The sequence below is a fragment of the Helianthus annuus genome, chromosome 4 (genome assembly GCF_002127325.2).
Source record: "Helianthus annuus cultivar XRQ/B chromosome 4, HanXRQr2.0-SUNRISE, whole genome shotgun sequence".
Taxonomy (NCBI): Eukaryota; Viridiplantae; Streptophyta; class Magnoliopsida; order Asterales; family Asteraceae; genus Helianthus; species Helianthus annuus.
Genome location: NC_035436.2, coordinates 66326248 through 66344314, shown reverse-complemented (window position 1 = coordinate 66344314; position 18067 = coordinate 66326248). Strand labels below are relative to the sequence as shown.

The following is an 18067-nucleotide window of genomic DNA, read 5'->3' as shown; positions in this document are numbered from 1 at the left end:
TGATTTCTCTCGAAATAATTCACGCGAAATGGCCAAGCGAAATGCCAACTTGCTGCGAAATAAACTGATTTCGTACGAAATGAGAATGGTTTCACACGAAATGGGTGTTTCGTGCGAAATGAGATTCTATTTCAAACGAAATAACACCTTTGACGCGAAATGAGCTGATTTCGTGCGAAATAAAGGTATTTCGTACGAAATAAAGTGTTGTTTCACACGAAATAAGCTATTCCGTACGAAATGCTGCTGATGTCACCTGTTCGATATGTTTTTGACAAAATTGATCAAGCTCTAGGTTGATTTTAGGTCTGATTCTTTCAAGGATTTGTTAAAACTGTGTTTCACACATTATATGTAAAAATCAGTCCATTTTAATCGTGAAAACTTGATTAATTTTGAAAAGAAGGTGTAGAAATTAGAATTTTCCAACGAAAACAAGCTGAATGGTAAGAACTCTACCTCCTGAACTCTGATACCACATGTGGGATCGTTTGCACGACCGAACGAGTTGATCAGAAGAGTGCTTAGACAGAATCAGAGCCGGAATTCATTGATTCAGTCTTCGTTCAACTTGTATGACACTAGAATATCATTAATCTGTCTTGTTTATTGATTTGACAACAGTTTACAGGCTAGAGACACTTCTACAGCACTTCGGCGTCGGAACCAAGAAGCATACAAACGAAATGACATCACAGGTATTTATAGGCAGTTGATTTCGTACGGAATGAGCATGTGCTATTTCGTGCGAAATGAACATTGTTCATTTCGTGCGAAATAACGTTTCTTATTTCGTGCGAAATCACCAGTTTAACCTAAAAACCTATTTTCTCATACAACGTGACCTGGACTTATCATTTCTAAATACTAGACTCGAACGAAGACGAAGTCTACAGACGTATGCACCAACAGAACTTGTTCTCACTAAGTGTCCTACTAATCGGATCGTCACCCGATCGAACCGTCGTTCGATCAACCTGAAGGGTAGAGATACTTCTCTGTTTTCAAAATGCTGCAACTAAAACTTCAAAAGTCAAACCATCATACACAAACACATCTTCACCAAACGAGATGACAATCCAATCGAATGGTCATCCGATCGGATGACCATCCGAATGGATTGTCATCCGATCGACTGGCCATCTGATCGGATTGCCATCCGATCGGACTACCATCCGACACTTATCACTTTTGCACCATTTTACACGCCGCTTATCGTTATTGCTATCGCTAACTGTTCTGGCTAATCTCCCTCAGCGCTCCCTTCAATCCAAGAAGCGTGTTTACTTGTTAAACATAATCTGTGAGTATACTCGATCCCTTTTTGCGTTACGCACTTTTGGGTGTTACATACGTTATCTATATTCAAATCACAATTGACACACAACACAAACACTATTTATATGCTAACTGCTATTGCATGTTATACGTGACTCGATGAATGCCTGTTCGTTATGTTTACACATTGATTGCTGTCTACCTGCCTTAGCAGCGATAGTACTATAGTTTGGACTCAGCACCTGTCGTGGACAGAGGTTGTTAAGGATATTACTTCACGTGTTCGCAGTGGTGAACATGTGTTGAGCACTCGTTACTCGCAGTCAAATTGCAGTCATTGGTATTGATAGAATCATTGTCGATAACTTACATGCTTCACATTATATGTTGTACATGCTGGTTATGCGTAAACAATTTCGAACTCTATTATGCTATTATCAAACTTGTATGCTCACATTTACACTATGTGTATTGACTCGTATTTTAACGTATGTGACAGGTGTTTAGGATGCTATCTGCTAGGATGCTTGCTTTGTGGAATCGAGTTAGGAAGAGTCTAGAAACAAACAAACAATTTATTTTTATTTGAAATCTGAGTTGTCGAACATGCTTTTGTTTGGAGAATATCGTTGTCTGTAATAATTAGATTACTTAAATGGGTTATGGTATGGGACATAATATTAACTATTTTGGTAATTTAGTCGTTATGGAATTTCTCTCGACAATCTGTTTGCTCAGTGCATGCCCCGAGGTTTCCGCCTTCGGTTGGGGCGTGACAGATTGGTATTAGAGCCATAACTATAGGGAATTAGGCAAGACTCGACCTAGTCCGGGTCGATGTCTTAGAAACGACCTAGTCTATAGTCTAAGTACCAACAGACCGACTTGTGCATACCCTTAGGGGTTTTGTACGAGCTTACTTGCTATATCTCGCTATTCTCGCCTGCACTACACTATCACTGCACTTTAATTTTCGAAAATGAACAAGTGATTAGGTCGAGATTAGGTGTGAAAACCGCAAACTCTCGACTAAATTGCTTGTTCGACCCGCAATTTTTATCTATAAACACGAGAATTTGCGTTGAATCGGGAGTGAAATCCGTACTTCAACGCAGGTTTTCTTCTCTATTTTATCAAAACAGGAATGAAGTTGTTAAGTCAGGGGTGAGACCCAAACCTTGACGACTTATTCCGCCCTATTTTGTTTTACAAAACTCTCACCAAAGTCTCGACGGACTCCAACGACTTGAAGTCACACTATGACTCAAAGGATGCGTGTCGTTCGCCCAAAATCGAGGCGAGAGCACAGTTCCGAAGGCCAGATTGTGTACCAAAAGTCCTTGTGAATAGTCGAATCGCTTTCGATAATCGACGTCTATCCACCCTTAGACAATCTATCCTCGAATTTTAAGCTTGCAATCGCTAATTTTATGTGTTTCGATTTTGAGCCCGCAACTGCTGACTCTGATATTTGTCGTTTTATGTGGATTTTATGTGGTTTATGTGGTTTTGTCTGTTATGTGTTTCGATTTTTGGTGATTTTGTTCGCTTTTCGCTTCGCTTTGATCGACACACACCCGGATCGCACTGCACATCTATCTCAACATGCTAACAAATCGTTATTACTTGGGGAATGACTGTACGCTATGTTGCTCGTTGTGTATTCGCTAATCGCAGTCGCTATTCTCAAACGTGCGCGGACTTTGAATGATAGGTTTCTGTATTCTGACTGCTTCTATGTGCTTCTTTGTGCTCTACGTGCCTTACGTGCTTATGTGTTCTGTGGTTATGTGTTTATGTGTCTATATGTTTATGTGTTACATAATTGTGTTCCTGAGCTTTAGTAGTATTAGGCGTGTGAGGTGAGATTCGATTTTATTGTGTTTGAGTCCCGTGGCGATGTCTGCTACAGACAATGTCGTCATCTGGATCCCTTCACTCTCGAACTGCTCGGCAAAACCAGAAAGACAAACGCCTTGTTGCTCTCGTCGCTAAACAGATAGCGAAGGTGATTCCTCATATCGTTAGCAACCTGCAAGAGAATACCAGCAAGTCTCCTGAAGAGTCCAGGACAGATTTACCAAAGTCTGTTTTTAGCTTTAAGCAGTTCAAAGCTTGCGGTCCGAAAGAATTTACTGGCGAAGATGGCCCTACGGCTTTGTTCCAATGGTTTGATTCGATCGAGGTCACCCTGCGCCAGAGTGGCTGTCCTGATAATCTCCGCACTCTGAATGCCACTGGCGTCTTCCAGTCCCGCACCTTAGACTGGTGGACGGCCGAGAGAAACAAACACGGAAATGATGTAGCTTATGCTTTGACATGGGATGAGTTGAAGAATGTCATGATGGAAGAGTTCTGCCCTCCCCATGAACGCCAAAAGTTGGAGGACGAATTCTGGCATATCAACCAGAAGGATGGTGACAATGCTGCTCTGACTATTCGCTTCAAGCAGCTAAGCATAATCTGTCCTGATCAAGTTAAGACTCCCGATGTGACGATCAAGAAGTATATCCGAGCTCTACCGGAATGTGTTGCAGACTTTGTACAAGCTTCAAAACCAGCAACAATAGAGGAAACTTACCTGCTTGCCGCTGAAATCAACGACAAGCGAGTTAAGTCTGGGTTCTGGGATAAAACTTCTAAGAGCCTGCATCAAGCTACAACTGCCGCAACCGCTGAACCCGTCGCCGCTCCGCAATCGTCAAAGTCCTCTCGTCACAAGAGGAAGAACAGTAACTCCAGCAACAAGAACTGTGTTGTCACTACCGCTTCCCCGCTACAAGCTGTACCAGCTCAACAGCAACCCCAACACCAATCAGCTGCAGCACCAGTTACCTATGCACCGCCTGCAAAGCATGCATACACTGGCCCTTACCCTGCCTGCCCGACATGTACTTATCATCACCCAGTGGGGATCGCCTGTTGATACTGTGTGCACTGCAACATGTATGGCCACTTCACCGCCAATTGCCGTACTGGTCCTCGTTAAGCTACAGCTCCAGCTACTGCTCATCAAGCTCTACTTCCCGCTCCTCAAGGCCAACAAGCGGCTCCTGCGCCCGCGATCCATGCTATAGCTTGCTTCGCGTGTGGTGATCCCAACCACTTCACGAATATGTGCCCGAACAGGGTGGTGAAGCAAGAGCCCCAACAGCAGCAGCCCTAACAACAGCAACAACAGTAGCAACAGCAGCAGCAACAACAGCAAGCAGCCTGCACCCGAACCTTCAATATCAATGCGCGTCAGGCTCAGGCTGACAATAATGTGGTTAATGGTACGTTCCTTGTGAATGGTATATATTCCGATGCAGCTCAGTAGTTTTGACGTCATAGTAGGCATGGACTTTCTTCGTAAAAACCATGCTGAAGTCGTTTGCTTCGATAAGATGATGCGATTCTCGCATGGTAATGTTGATCAACTGTGTGTGTATGGAGAAACTCCCTCGAAAGGTCTCAAACTCATGTCGTGTGTCCAAGCTAGCAAGTATCTCCGCAAGGAATACAGAGCTTTCTTGACTAACATTGTAGTAGCAGAGAAGGAAAAGTAAGGTAACCCTGGAGTGAACGTTGTTCCGTGGTTTGTGAATTTCCTCAAGTATTCCCCGATGAACTTCCAGGTCTTCCTCCAAGTCAGGATATCGACTTTCGTATCGACCTCATTCCTGGAGCAAATCCTGCTAGAGCTCCTTACTTACTTGCTCCGTCCGAAATGCGTGAACTCTCGAGTCAGCTCCAAGAATTACTTGATAAAGGCTTCATTCGCCCTAGCACCTCTCCTTGGGGCGCACCAGTCCTTTTCGTCAAAAAGAATGGGTTGTTCCGGATGTGTATCGACTACAGGGAATTGAATAAGCTAACAATCAAGAATCGGTATCCCCTGCCTCGAATTGATGATTTGTTTGATCAGTTACAAGGTACTATGTGTTTCTCGAAGATCAATCTGCGCTCAGGCTATCACCAATTACGCATCTAAGAAGAGGATATACCCAAAACTTCTTTTCGTACTCGATACGGCCACTATGAGTTCGTTGTTATGCCTTTTGGTTTAACCAACGCACGTGCAGTTTTCATGGATCTGATGAATCGCGTGTGTAAACCATTTCTTGACCGCTTCGTCATCATGTTTGTTAGGAAACATTATTTGTAAGTATTGAAGAAAATCACAATCAACTGGATCTATGAAGAGATAACAGTCTTGAAGATCACAACAAGAAGAAGAAGATCAGATAGGACAACTGAAATGCAGAGCATCTACTTCAAAGAATCACAAGTTGATCAAGAGCTGATTTGGATTATCAGAGAAGGTCATTTCTGATGGATCTGATGATATTTCTAATGAAATTTCATGAGTTTCTGACGATTCTGATCATCAGATTTTCTGATGATTTGTTCACCAGAATTTCTGATGAAGTGGTTTATCAGAAATTCTGATGAAAACCCCACTTGTCTAAAACCAAGCTCTATCCTGCCACCATGACCGAAGCAAGTTGATATTATTGGATATCATGATTACAAAGGCAACTTGAACGTTGGATTCAATGAATATGTCAAATTGCTACTTTTTGCAGGACTTATTGCATGAATAAACTATTGATTATTCCTGTACCCAGCCTTCTATAAATAGAAGGCTCAACCAGCAGAATATAGTTGAGTTTGAAGCTTAGCATTCATATACAACACACAAACTCCATTACCCTTCTCATCCACAGAATTCAAGATTCATTTGTATTAGATAATAATCTTACAATCACCTTGTAAACTATTTTGTTTCAAGGTGATATAAACTTGATAATTCTGTAGGTCTTGTTTCTAAAAGTCTGATTTCCAATTCCGCACATCTTTTTCACATCTACTGAAATCACTTGCCATATTACGTGAAAAGAAGTTTTTTTGGCCATACTGGGTCCAACAATTGGTATCAGAGCAGATTGAATAAACTATTTTCAAACAATCAATCACTCATCTTCTTTTCTCTAAATATGGCCAGCTTTCAATCCTGGAATAATGCTTTCAATATTGGTTCTATGTCTAAACCTCCGACTCTGGTCAGAGAGGAATACCCCCGATGGAAAATCAGGATAGTTAATTTCCTAAATGGTCATGGCCGGGCTCTGTTTCAATCCATTGAAAGGGGTCCACATATACCAATGACTGATATACCAGCAGCTCCAGCAACTGACCAAACACTAGCAATCCCTGCCTCCCGTGCTCCCAAAAGTGAAATAAACTGGAGCGCGGAAGATAAGGACCTGGTGGCTGGGGATGAAAGGGAAAAGTCACTCTTAATAATGGCCATCCCCAATGACATATTTTTGACGGGTGGTTCTTTGGACAACCCTTAAGCATGTTAAAATATGAAATAATCCTCCATTTAGCCGTGTAATTATCTTGAATTAGATAACTACGATGCTTATGTTTCAGGTACGATTTAGGAGTGAAAAGATGGATCAAAAGCAGTTTTTGGAGGCTTTGGTGGAAAACGGGTCGAGAGGAGAACAAAAGACAAAACAAAGGAGACAAGGTTGCTGAGTACCGTAAATTACGGTTCTGCCGTAATTTACGGTAGACATGGATTTGGTTGTTTTCTGCACCGTAACACAGGAGAGTTGGGCCGTAACAAAAAGTTGTCCACCGTAAATTACGGTGGAGCCGTAATTTACGGTGGAGCCTGTACGGAAAATATGTAACTGCCATGTTTTAATCGGTTTTTGGGGTGTCTTTTGGTATTATCTCATCATTGACGGTTCTTGGACACTTTGGGGGGCGAATTTGGAGCACTAGCTTGCTTTGTGAACATTTCCAATCATTCGGTTTGTGTTTTTAATTTGTATGAACATTAGATTGATGTTGATGATGATTCACCGAGCCATGTCCGGCTAAACTCTTCGGTGATCATCCTAGGTGAATGTTTCTGAACCTTTTGTGTGTTTAATTTCTGCATTTCTAGAATGATATCTTGCGTTGCTTGAATGTCATGGTGTATGTTTGATTGTTTGTAGTGTGTTAATCTATATTGCAACCCCTAGTCTTAATCGTACGTTCTTGGTGCCGTTGGCAACCGAGATATCACGGGAAGGGTTAGGGTTGGCTATTGGTTAATAGGTCATCGGGAAACAACCTCGCGTTATCTAATCCGAGTACTTTGTTCCCTTTTATCACTTCAATCACATATACACGAGTTATGTCTATGTAACTCTTTCTAGTGAAATTGCACACAACTGTTTAAAGAAACTGAAACCTAGGGTGACCATTGTTCTCTCCTAATTGTTTACAACCAACTTTGATTTGACTTAGTTCTTAATTTAGTTTTCTAAAACAACAATCCACAATCTTGAATTTTAATTTTCTGCAATTTAGTTTAATTTTAGTTTAAATACAAAGCTATACAATCAACACATTTTCCACATACTCCCTGAGTTCGATACCCTACTACCGCCAACTACAGTTGTTTAGGGATTAAATTTGCGTGACCCACGACATCACGTCAAATTTTGGCGCCGTTGCCGGGGAGTAGTGCGCAACGTGTGTTAGTTTAATAGTTTTGTTTGTTATTTTCGGGTTTACGCTGGTTGTGTTTAGTGTGCAGGTACTTCAGGTGTATGCATACTAGAGGCTCTCAAAGGTCATCACCGCTATCGTTTGATCCGGAAATTGAAAGAACGCTACGACAAAACCGAGTTTTAGTGCGAGAAAACAAAATCATTGGTTCACCCACTTCACCCATTACACCGAGAAACATCATGGCTGATTCTCAGATTCCACCTACAACCAGTCAAACAACCTCATCCTTTATACCTACTTCCACCCAACCATCACCAAACACTACATTGCCTAATACCACTGCTGGATTTACACCAACCAACTCCACTCAACCAATCACCACTCAAACTGAGCCTACCATCACTTACGATCCATCCACCACAATCCCACCATTATCTCACTTCTTTCCCCCAAATACGGGTCAATCATCATCTACCTTCACCATTGCACCCAATTCGACTATTGTGCATACTACTTCATCTTTTAGACCACAACAGTCGGGTTTTCAGTATTCGACCATTCCATTTGAGCAAACTTCAGGAATTCAAGGGGGTGGTTATGATGAGGGATTCGAAGACTTTGAGGGGTATGAAGATGATGGGTACGGTTATGGAGATTATGGTGATCAAGGGGATTTTGGGTATGTTCAAAGTCAATCTCAAGGGATGGCGAGTGTTGGTGGAATGCAACAACAACAACTTATACCGCAACACATTCGGCCAAGACCACAAGGGCCAACAATCCAAAACCTATTCCATTGCAACAAGTTAGGCCACAACATGTATACCCACAATTTCAAAGGCCAAATCAATACCCACCGATGCCCCAACAACCAATTGCACCACAAGGGCCTATACCAAGACCAATGGGTCCTATTCGTCCAAGGGGCCGATTGGGTGTTCCAAGAAGGCATCTTAGGGAACAAGCAAGGGGAATAGAGGCACATTTCAGGCCAATCATTACTCAAAACCCTTCACCGGTGGTTATCCCTCACAACAACCAAGGGAGAACTTTTGAAGTAAGAACAAACTCGTTGCAAAGTTTACCGAAGTACAAAGGGTTAGCAACGGAGGAGCCGTATTTCCATCTAGAGGCTTATGACTCAATTTGCAACACTTTTGGGAGTCAAGGTTTTTCGGCCGATGAAGTCAAGTTGGTCTTATTTCAGTTTTCTTTGGAGGATAAGGCAAAGAAGTGGTTCTACACTTTGCCTTCGGCATCAATATATACATGGGGGGAGATGCAACAAACCTTTTTAGATGAATTCTACACCGCCCAAAAGACCAATGATGCGCGGAAGGGATTGAGAAGCTTTCAACAACAACACGGTGAGATGTTCCATGAGGCGTTTGAGCGTTTTAACATGATGATTAAAAACTGCCCTCATCATGGAATTGAGTTATGGGAGTTGATGAACGCCTTTCATGAGGGGTTGAGTGCCGAAGACGCACGTGATCTAATGTCTATCACCGGAGGGACGTTTGGAACGAATTATGAGAATGAAGATTGGGAGTTTTTGGAAAGCATGGCAACTACATCAAAAAGGAAGGCCCAAGCTTCAAGGAGAGCCCGACCAACCACTAACCGACCACAAGTGCACGCCATAGATGATGGTAATGTTCAAACCACTAACCAAATCTATAATGTGTGTGCTTTGTGTAATGAAATAGGTTATGCGGCTGAAAATTGCCAAGGAATGTTGGAAGGGCAATACGAGGAAGTCAATGTGGTTCAAGGTCAAGGTCAAGGAGGAGGTGGTAGGAACTACAACAACATGAATTCAAACACCTACCACCCCGGATTGAGGAACCATCCGAACTTTAGATATGGGAACCCGTCAAATCAAGCGAACCCGAATTTCCAAGGTAGCCAAGGTAATTTTGGTTCACGGCCATCTTACAATAACCAAGGTGGGTACCGAGGCGGGAATAACCAAGGGTATCAAAAACAATACCAAACGGGTCAAGAACAAGGGGGACTTTCGGGTGGAAACGAGGTGATGGAGATGCTTAAAAGCATGCAAATGGAGATGCAAAAACGGAACCAACTCGACGAAGTGCGAATGCAAAAAGACGAGGTTCGTGATAAAAGCATCCAATCACTAACAACCCAAATGGGTCAATTAGCAACCGATGTGGCGGAATTGAAGAAAGGTAAGGGTCAACTTCCAAGCGACACTAAGGTAAACCCTTCACATGGTTCGTCACGAGGTAATGTTAATATTAACCATGTTAGTGTTTTAAGGAGTGGGAAAGAGTTTAAGGCCAATTTGTCACCCGAATTGGTCGAGGGGGTGGTTGAGGATATCACGGGAATGGAAAGTGATGATGAACTTTCACCGGTTAAACCAAAAGAACCAATTATTAAAAAACCGGGTTTGGGTGAAAGTGAAAAGAATGAAAAAAGTGAGGGTGAATCGAGTCAAGTTCCATTCCCATCGGCCCTACTTGACCCGGGAAAGAAAAATTTTATTGTGTCAAGAGGTCCTCAAAAAGAGGAAATGTGGGATATGTTCAAACAAGTTAAAATAAATCTCCCACTACTTGATGCAATAAAACAAGTTCCCGCTTATGCAAAATTCTTAAAAGAATTATGTACTCAAAAGAGGCAAAACAAAAAGAAAGTGCCTAAGCGGGTGGATTTGACCGGGCAAGTGAGTGCGGTGTTGAATGGGGAGCTTCCTCCTAAGCTCCAAGATCCGGGCACGCCATTGATTAATGTACAAGTGGGTAATTTTCAAATGGCTAAGGCGTTGCTAGATCTCGGAGCCGGAGTTAGCATTTTACCGGGGGGCTTATACGACCAATATGACTTTGGTCCATTAGCAAGGGTGGAGACGACGGTTGTTTTGGCTGATTTGTCTCATAAGTTGCCTCGGGGTATGGTTCAAAATGTTATTGTAAAAATTGATGAGTTTTATTACCCGGTGGACTTCTTAGTTTTGGATTACTCATCGGCGGACCCTAAACAACAACAAAACATAATTTTGGGTCGGCCATTTTTAAGCACCGCACATGCTATTATCGATTGTAGATTTGGTACAGTTGATATGGCATTTGGAAATCGAAAAATGCGTTTGAATGTTTTTACTAACAATTCTAATGCTAACGGTGTTGATGAGTGTTTTATGGCAGACATAGTAGATGGATGCAACCCGCATGAGTATGAGGAGGATGGTTTGGATATTTGCTTGTGTGATTTTTCTGAACAGGTACATGCTTATGCACTACGGGTTGAAGAGGAAGCACAAGATGCTATGGCAATGAAAGAAGGTAGACCACCATGGACCCACCAATTCGAGGGTTTACCGGTGGAAATTGATTCGGGTACAAAACCATCGTTGGAGGAACCACCAAAGTTAGAGCTCAAGGACCTGCCTAGCCACTTGAAGTATGTATTTTTAGGGGATAATGACACTTTACCGGTCATTATTGCCTCTAATTTGGAGTTGGCACAAGAGCAAAAGCTGATGGAGGTGTTAAAAGCGAACAAGGGTGCTATTGGATGGACGATTGCCGATCTCAAAGGAATTAGTCCATCCATCGTCATGCACAAAATTATCACAACCGAGGATGCCAAACCGACACGAGAAGCTCAAAGGCGGTTGAACCCGAACCTAAGGGAGGTAGTAAAAAAGGAGGTAATTAAATGGTTGGATGCGGGAATCATCTATCCGATTTCGGATAGTGCTTGGGTGAGTCCCACCCAAGTTGTGCCTAAGAAGGCCGGCATTCAAGTAGTCAAGGATGAAAGTGGTGAACAAATTGCCACCCGACCGGTTACCGGATGGCGGGTGTGTATTGACTACCGAAAACTGAATGCCGCCACTTCTAAGGACCATTTTCCGCTACCTTTTATTGACCAAATTATTGAAAAATTGTCGGGTCAAAAATATTATTGCTTCTTAGATGGGTATTCGGGTTATAATCAAATTGCCATACACCCGGATGACCAACACAAGACCACCTTCACATGTCCATATGGCACCTTTGCCTTTAGGCGAATGCCATTTGGTTTGTGTAATGCTCCGGCAACTTTTCAACGATGTATGATGAGTATTTTCTCGGACATGGTTGGAGAGTCGCTCGAAGTATTCATGGATGATTTCTCCATTTTTGGCACTACTTTTGATGCTTGTCTCAACGAATTGCAAAAGGTTTTAAAACGGTGCGTTGAGAAAAATTTAGTGCTAAGTTGGGAGAAAAGTCATTTCATGGTGCAAGAGGGCATTGTGTTGGGACATGTGATTTCGGAAAGAGGGATGGAAGTGGATAAGGCAAAGATACGGGTAATATCATCTTTGCCACCTCCTAAAAATGTTAAGGGTGTACGGTCATTCTTGGGACACGCGGGTTTTTATCGACGTTTCATTAAGGGTTTTAGTGTTATCACCAAACCCTTATGCAATTTGTTATTAAAAGATGTCCCGTTTGACTTTACTAATGAGTGCATGCAAGCTTTTACTGTTTTGAAGGAACATTTGGTCAAAGCGCCTATCTTGCAACCACCTGACTGGTCAAAGCCGTTCGAGATAATGTGTGATGCAAGCGATACCACTATTGGTGCAGTTTTGGGTCAACGGGTTGACAAGAAGCCGGTGGTTATTTACTATGCAAGCAAAACTTTATCCGAAGCGCAACTTAACTACACCACAACCGAGAAGGAGTTACTAGCGGTGGTGTATGCTTTGGATAAGTTTCGCTCGTATATTTGGGGAAGCAAGGTAGTGGTTTACTCGGATCATAGTGCGGTTCGGTACTTGATGGAGAAAAAGGATGCAAAGCCGCGGTTGATTCGATGGGTCTTATTGTTACAAGAGTTTGATCTTGAAATCCGAGACAAAAAGGGATGTGAGAATGTTGTTGCGGATCATTTGTCCCGAATCCCGTTGGAAGGTGTAGATGATGCAAGTGAAATCAATGAACGGTTCCCCGATGAACAATTGTTGGCCGTTTCTACTTATGTTGCCCCTTGGTATGCTCATTACGTTAACTATTTGGCCAAGGGTGCGATTCCAAATCATTGGACTAAGAAGAGACGACAACAGTTTTCTAGTCAAGTGAAGCAATATATATGGGACGAACCCGACTTGTTCAAAATCGGGGCCGACCAAGTGATAAGAAGATGTGTTCCCGAAACTAAAGTTTTAGAGATATTGACCCATGCTCATTCATCCGCATGTGGGGGCCATTTTAGTGGGAATAAGACAGGCTATCGGGTGTTATCGAGTGGGTTTTATTGGCCCACGATTTTCAAGGATGCTCGTGAGTATGCCCGAAATTGCATCAATTGTCAAAGAATGGGAAGCATTTCGAAACGTGATGAAATGCCGTTGCAACCAATTTTGGTAGTGGAGGTATTTGATGTTTGGGGAATAGACTTCATGGGTCCTTTCCCAAACTCAAATGGGTTTTTATACATATTGGTTGCGGTTGATTACGTGTCGAAATGGATTGAAGCTATTGCCACAAGGACCAACGATCATTCCGTTGTATGTAAGTTTGTGCAATCCAATATATTTTCTCGCTTTGGTGTACCTCGGGTGATAATAAGTGATGGTGGTTCACATTTCAAAAATTTCAATTTTGGAAAGTTGCTAAAGAGATATAGTGTGAATCACCGTGTGGCTACACCGTACCACCCGCAAACGAGTGGTCAAGTGGAGGTATCTAACCGGCAAATCAAAGAAATTCTAATGAAGACGGTTAGAACGGATAGGAAAGATTGGTCAAGCAAGCTTGATGACGCATTGTGGGCGTATCGCACGGCTTTCAAAACCCCACTTGATACCACTCCGTATCGAATGGTTTACGGGAAAGGATGTCATTTGCCTATGGAGTTGGCACATAGGGCATATTGGGCAATTAAAACAGTGAATGCGGACTATGATGAAGCGGGTCGGGCGAGGAAGCTTCAACTGAATGAAATTGAGGAGATAAGGGACCAAGCGTATGAGTGTGCATCCGCATACAAAGACAAACTGAAAAAGGTTCATGATGCGAAGATAAAGAAGAAGAACTTTGAAGTGGGTCAAAAAGTGTGGTTATACAATTCAAGGTTGAAAATGTTCGCGGGGAAACTCAAGAGCAAGTGGATGGGCCCTTACGTTGTCCGACGAGTGGGAAGGTTCGGAGATGTTGACATTCAAGACGAGCGAACATTGAAACAACAAACGGTGAACGGTCACCGGTTAAAGCCGTATTTGGATGGCAATGACATCAACAACTTGGAGCTTGACAAAGCGGGCTACATCTTACGCCCGGTCGAGGAGGAACAACCATAAAGGCCCAGGTTTGGTGGTAGTGTACATAGTAGTTTCGTTTTGTTTTGTTTGTATAGTTGCACAATTGCCTTAGTTCCTCGAAGTCCGTGTTCGAAACAAGTGTGGGGATATTCGGGTTGCGAATTGCTCTTACATTGTGTTGAGGACAACACGGGATTTTTGAGGGGGTAGGGTAATTTTTACAAGTTTTTAAAAAAATTTAAAAACATAAAAAAAAAATCGAAAAACTTAAAAATCTAAAAAAAATGGTCACATAAATCTAAATTTTTGTCAAAAGGTGAATGCCCAGCGAGCACCGTAAATTACGGTTCTACCGTAATTTACGGTGGGTGTAAAAAAATGTGTGGACTTTATGGTGTAAACCTCCTGTGTTACGGTAAGAATTCAAGTCCAGAGTTTACCGTAAATTACGGTATTGCCGTAATTTACGGTGGAGGTTGAAAATTGTTGAGGGTTTACGGTAAATCTCTACTGAATTACGGTGCAATTTTGGATTCAGGTCTCACCGTAATTTACGGTGAGACCGTAAATTACGGTACGCACAAAACTTGTTTCCGTCGATTGGGTTTCGTATATACATAAAAAAAAAAATAATAATAATAACAAAAATCGAAAACAAACAAGCATGGTCACGTGATTAATCCCTATCCACCCATTTACTCTTCACTTTTCCACCATCTTCTTCTTCTCTAAGAACCCTCATCCTCCATTCTTCTTCCACCTTCTTTCTCTCATAAAACCTTCAATCCTTGTCCAAATCGAGTGGAATTTTGGTCTGAATCGACTAATTCTTCACAAGCTTTGTGATTGTGAGGAGAGATTTCAGAGAAAGCGCGATTTTGGGGTCAAAGTTTGAAACCCTAGGTTGAGATAATTTGGGGGGTTTTGGGATTTTTAGTTTCACAAGCATCCTTACATCTTGAAACAAGGTATGAACACTTACTTTGCTATATTATGGTGATACATTGTGAAAAACAAGGTGGTTTAGGTTATGTGTTTTTGCCCACTTGCTTGTTGTTAGAATATGAGTACGGAATTGGTTATTGAACATGGTTGATGGTTGTAGATGTAGGAATTGTTGTTAAAATAGTGAACTTTTGGGATGCTCTACATTCTAGAGACACCATGCCCAATTTTTGAAAAAATTCTTGAACACTTTAGGTTCACTAACATCTACAACCATGACAACAAGCAAGTGTGGGGAGGATTTTGAAGAGAGTGTCTAATTTGGTGTTTGTTTTTGTTGCTTGCCTCTTGTGTGTAGGAAATGGCAAAGACAAAGGAGAAAGCGGGTTCAAGTTCAATCTTCCTCCAAAGGCAAGGGCAAGGAAAAGGAGCAACCATCAAAGAAGAGGCAATATATGGGTAGGGTTAGTGAAAGCGAAAAGCGAGGAAGAAGAAGAGATGCAGTTAGACCCAAGTGATAAACCGGTGTGGAATTCGGGGTCGTTGGATGACCAACCCGAAATCTGGCAGCCAACCCTGTATAACGACTGCATGAACAAGTTAAAAAATAAAGCAGCCGCGTTTATCTGTGAAAAAGAGGTTGATGAACCCCAGTTTGGCCAGTTCGGGGTGTTTGATAAGTTCCGTGCTTTGGGTTGGGAAAGGAGCACTCAGGTGTTTTGATAAAGATAAGAGCAATCTGTTTATGACTGAGATTCAGGAGTGGATGGCAACACTTAAATGTCACAACTTCCACAGGCCATCACAAATGAAGTTGGTTGGGATGGTACATGGGGTAACCAGTTGAAATGTCATTCGATACGTTGAAGAAGCCTGGGAAAATATGATAGTCTTCCGGCTAGGGAGTACATGATTCCCACGCTTGATGATTTATTGCTCAAACCGGAGAAGCACGTGACATGGAACAGCATGTTAGCGGATTTGTTTTTGCCCCGGTAGGTATGGTGGCGTGTTATACCGAAAAATCTGAAGATAGAAGCCAAGCTATTGCATACGATCTGTTTGCTTAATGTCATCCCAAGAAGAGGGGATAAAGAACAGGTGAGGTTTCCCAGAGATACCTGTTCTGTATTCATTGATGCATGGATCCCCACGCTTTCCAATACGCTACCTGATTATGCACCATTTGTGGATATGCCGGAACAAATACGGGAGAGACATTGTCCCCGTACTGTCGCATCATAACGGGTTTAATGAAACAGCAGAAGGCACTCACATCTGAAGACCGGGGTTTAACGAAAAGGCACCAGCCTTTTACTTTGGATAGGTTGGGAAATGTTTGGACATATACTCAGTCTGAACGTTATCACAAGCTGAAATCGGAGGGTCAACGGTGGAGGGCGTTGAAATTGGGTGCAAGGGAGTTGTTACCGGGAGAACCGGATGAACCTGAAAGCGATGAAGAGTTGATTCCGAGTGGGGATGATGATTACGCAGACGAGCCACAGGGTGGTGCAAATGTTGGTTTTGGGGTTTTTCATGGTGGTCATGGTGGTACGTTCTACGACTACGCGCAGCAACCGTATGAGCCGGGGTGGGCCTTATAGTGGTTCAATGCAGGAGGTTGATCGAGAGCCAACGCCCGCCGGCGGCCATCTTTGATACTTGGTCGGGTTCGGAGAGGTCGTTATTTGATCAAGGCACGCGGAATAGCGCTAGTATTGAGCGGGCGCTTAAACATAGCTTCGATCGCAATGAATCATGGCACCGTACCCACGCATATTCTCGAGAGGTGGATGCTAATAACAGATATCATGATGATCAAATGAGGCGGATGCATGCGGATTGGCATGCCGGAAGGCCGGTGGTTGAAGATCCACAACATGTGGACTATGCTTCATTGCCGCCTTATGATGGTAGCATTTCTTATCCGACTCCACCACTCCCACCATTCTCAGTGGCTTGATCCAAGGCGGCAAGAGGGACCAACAACAACAAGAGGGAAGCAGTAGCGGCGCATTCGGGTTTGGAGAGTGGAATGATATGATGTCATCCATCTTTGGGCCTCCGGGACCGCCCTACTATTGATCAGGTGGTATTTTCTCTTTTGTATAGTTTGTATATATTTGTTGGTTTATGTTGATTATGGATGGGAGGATGGGTGGTGATTGATCATGTGGTTGATTATCGGCGTTTGGCGATGGTTGGTGGTGTTGTGTTTAAAATGAAAAACATAAAAAAAAAAAAATATAAAATGAAAAATACAAAAAGAAATTTGGGGTTTGAGATGAGAAGCTTTTTGTGGATGTTGATTGAGGTAGTGATCAAAGCCTCCCAAAGCCATACATTGGGGTCAATGTATCCCAAGTGTGGGGATGGGGGGAAATTTTTGAAGATTTTTGAAAAAAATTTTAAGCCGAGCAAAACAATGTGAAATCTTGACGCCCTAATTTATCCCAAGTTAATGCACCGGCAACCCTTATTACCCTTTTCATTCTTGGTGAGAGTTGTAGCCACACGTGTACATAAATAATCTTTGATGAGAGTGGCTATGGGTGGGGGTGCGTTAGAACTTGTGCTTGAATGCGATTTGAATCCTTAGTTAGACATGAATGTAGAAAGGATAAGGGCATTAGGTAGCCTCGTCGTTGGTGTGAGCGAGTGTGGGATTTGGGGGGTTGGACCTCATTAATTATACATATGAGCATGGTTGCGAGAGGGGCGGGGGTTTGGACATTTAGTTGCCCATTTTGTGCCTTTAAAGCTTATCATTTGTTTCCCTAGCTACTTACTTGAAAATTCACCCCAAAATTTGACCCGGTCTTGTAGTATTAGTGATAGAATTAGTAGTTTTGTGAGTTTGAAGTAGTTTTTGGTTAATGTGTTATCGTATGATGCTTTGAAAACAAAAAAAAAAAAGCAAAAAAAAAAGAAAAAAAAAAGGAAAATCAACGAAAAAAAAAAAAAGAGAAAGAGTTTCATGGTCTTGTATATAGTAGTGCATATTTGTTAGTTGGTTTATGTTTGTAATAAAAAGACCGGGTCGAATTTTCGTTACTC

The 18067-nt window shown here is 42.4% G+C and overlaps 1 non-coding gene across 1 annotated transcript; it reads right to left on the bottom strand.

Moving 5' to 3' along the window:
- Window positions 1-9107: 9107 nt before the first annotated feature.
- Window positions 9108-9213, bottom strand: LOC118491930. The gene has a single exon (XR_004892375.1). It is a non-coding gene; the product is annotated as a small nucleolar RNA R71 (small nucleolar RNA).
- Window positions 9214-18067: the final 8854 nt, after the last annotated feature.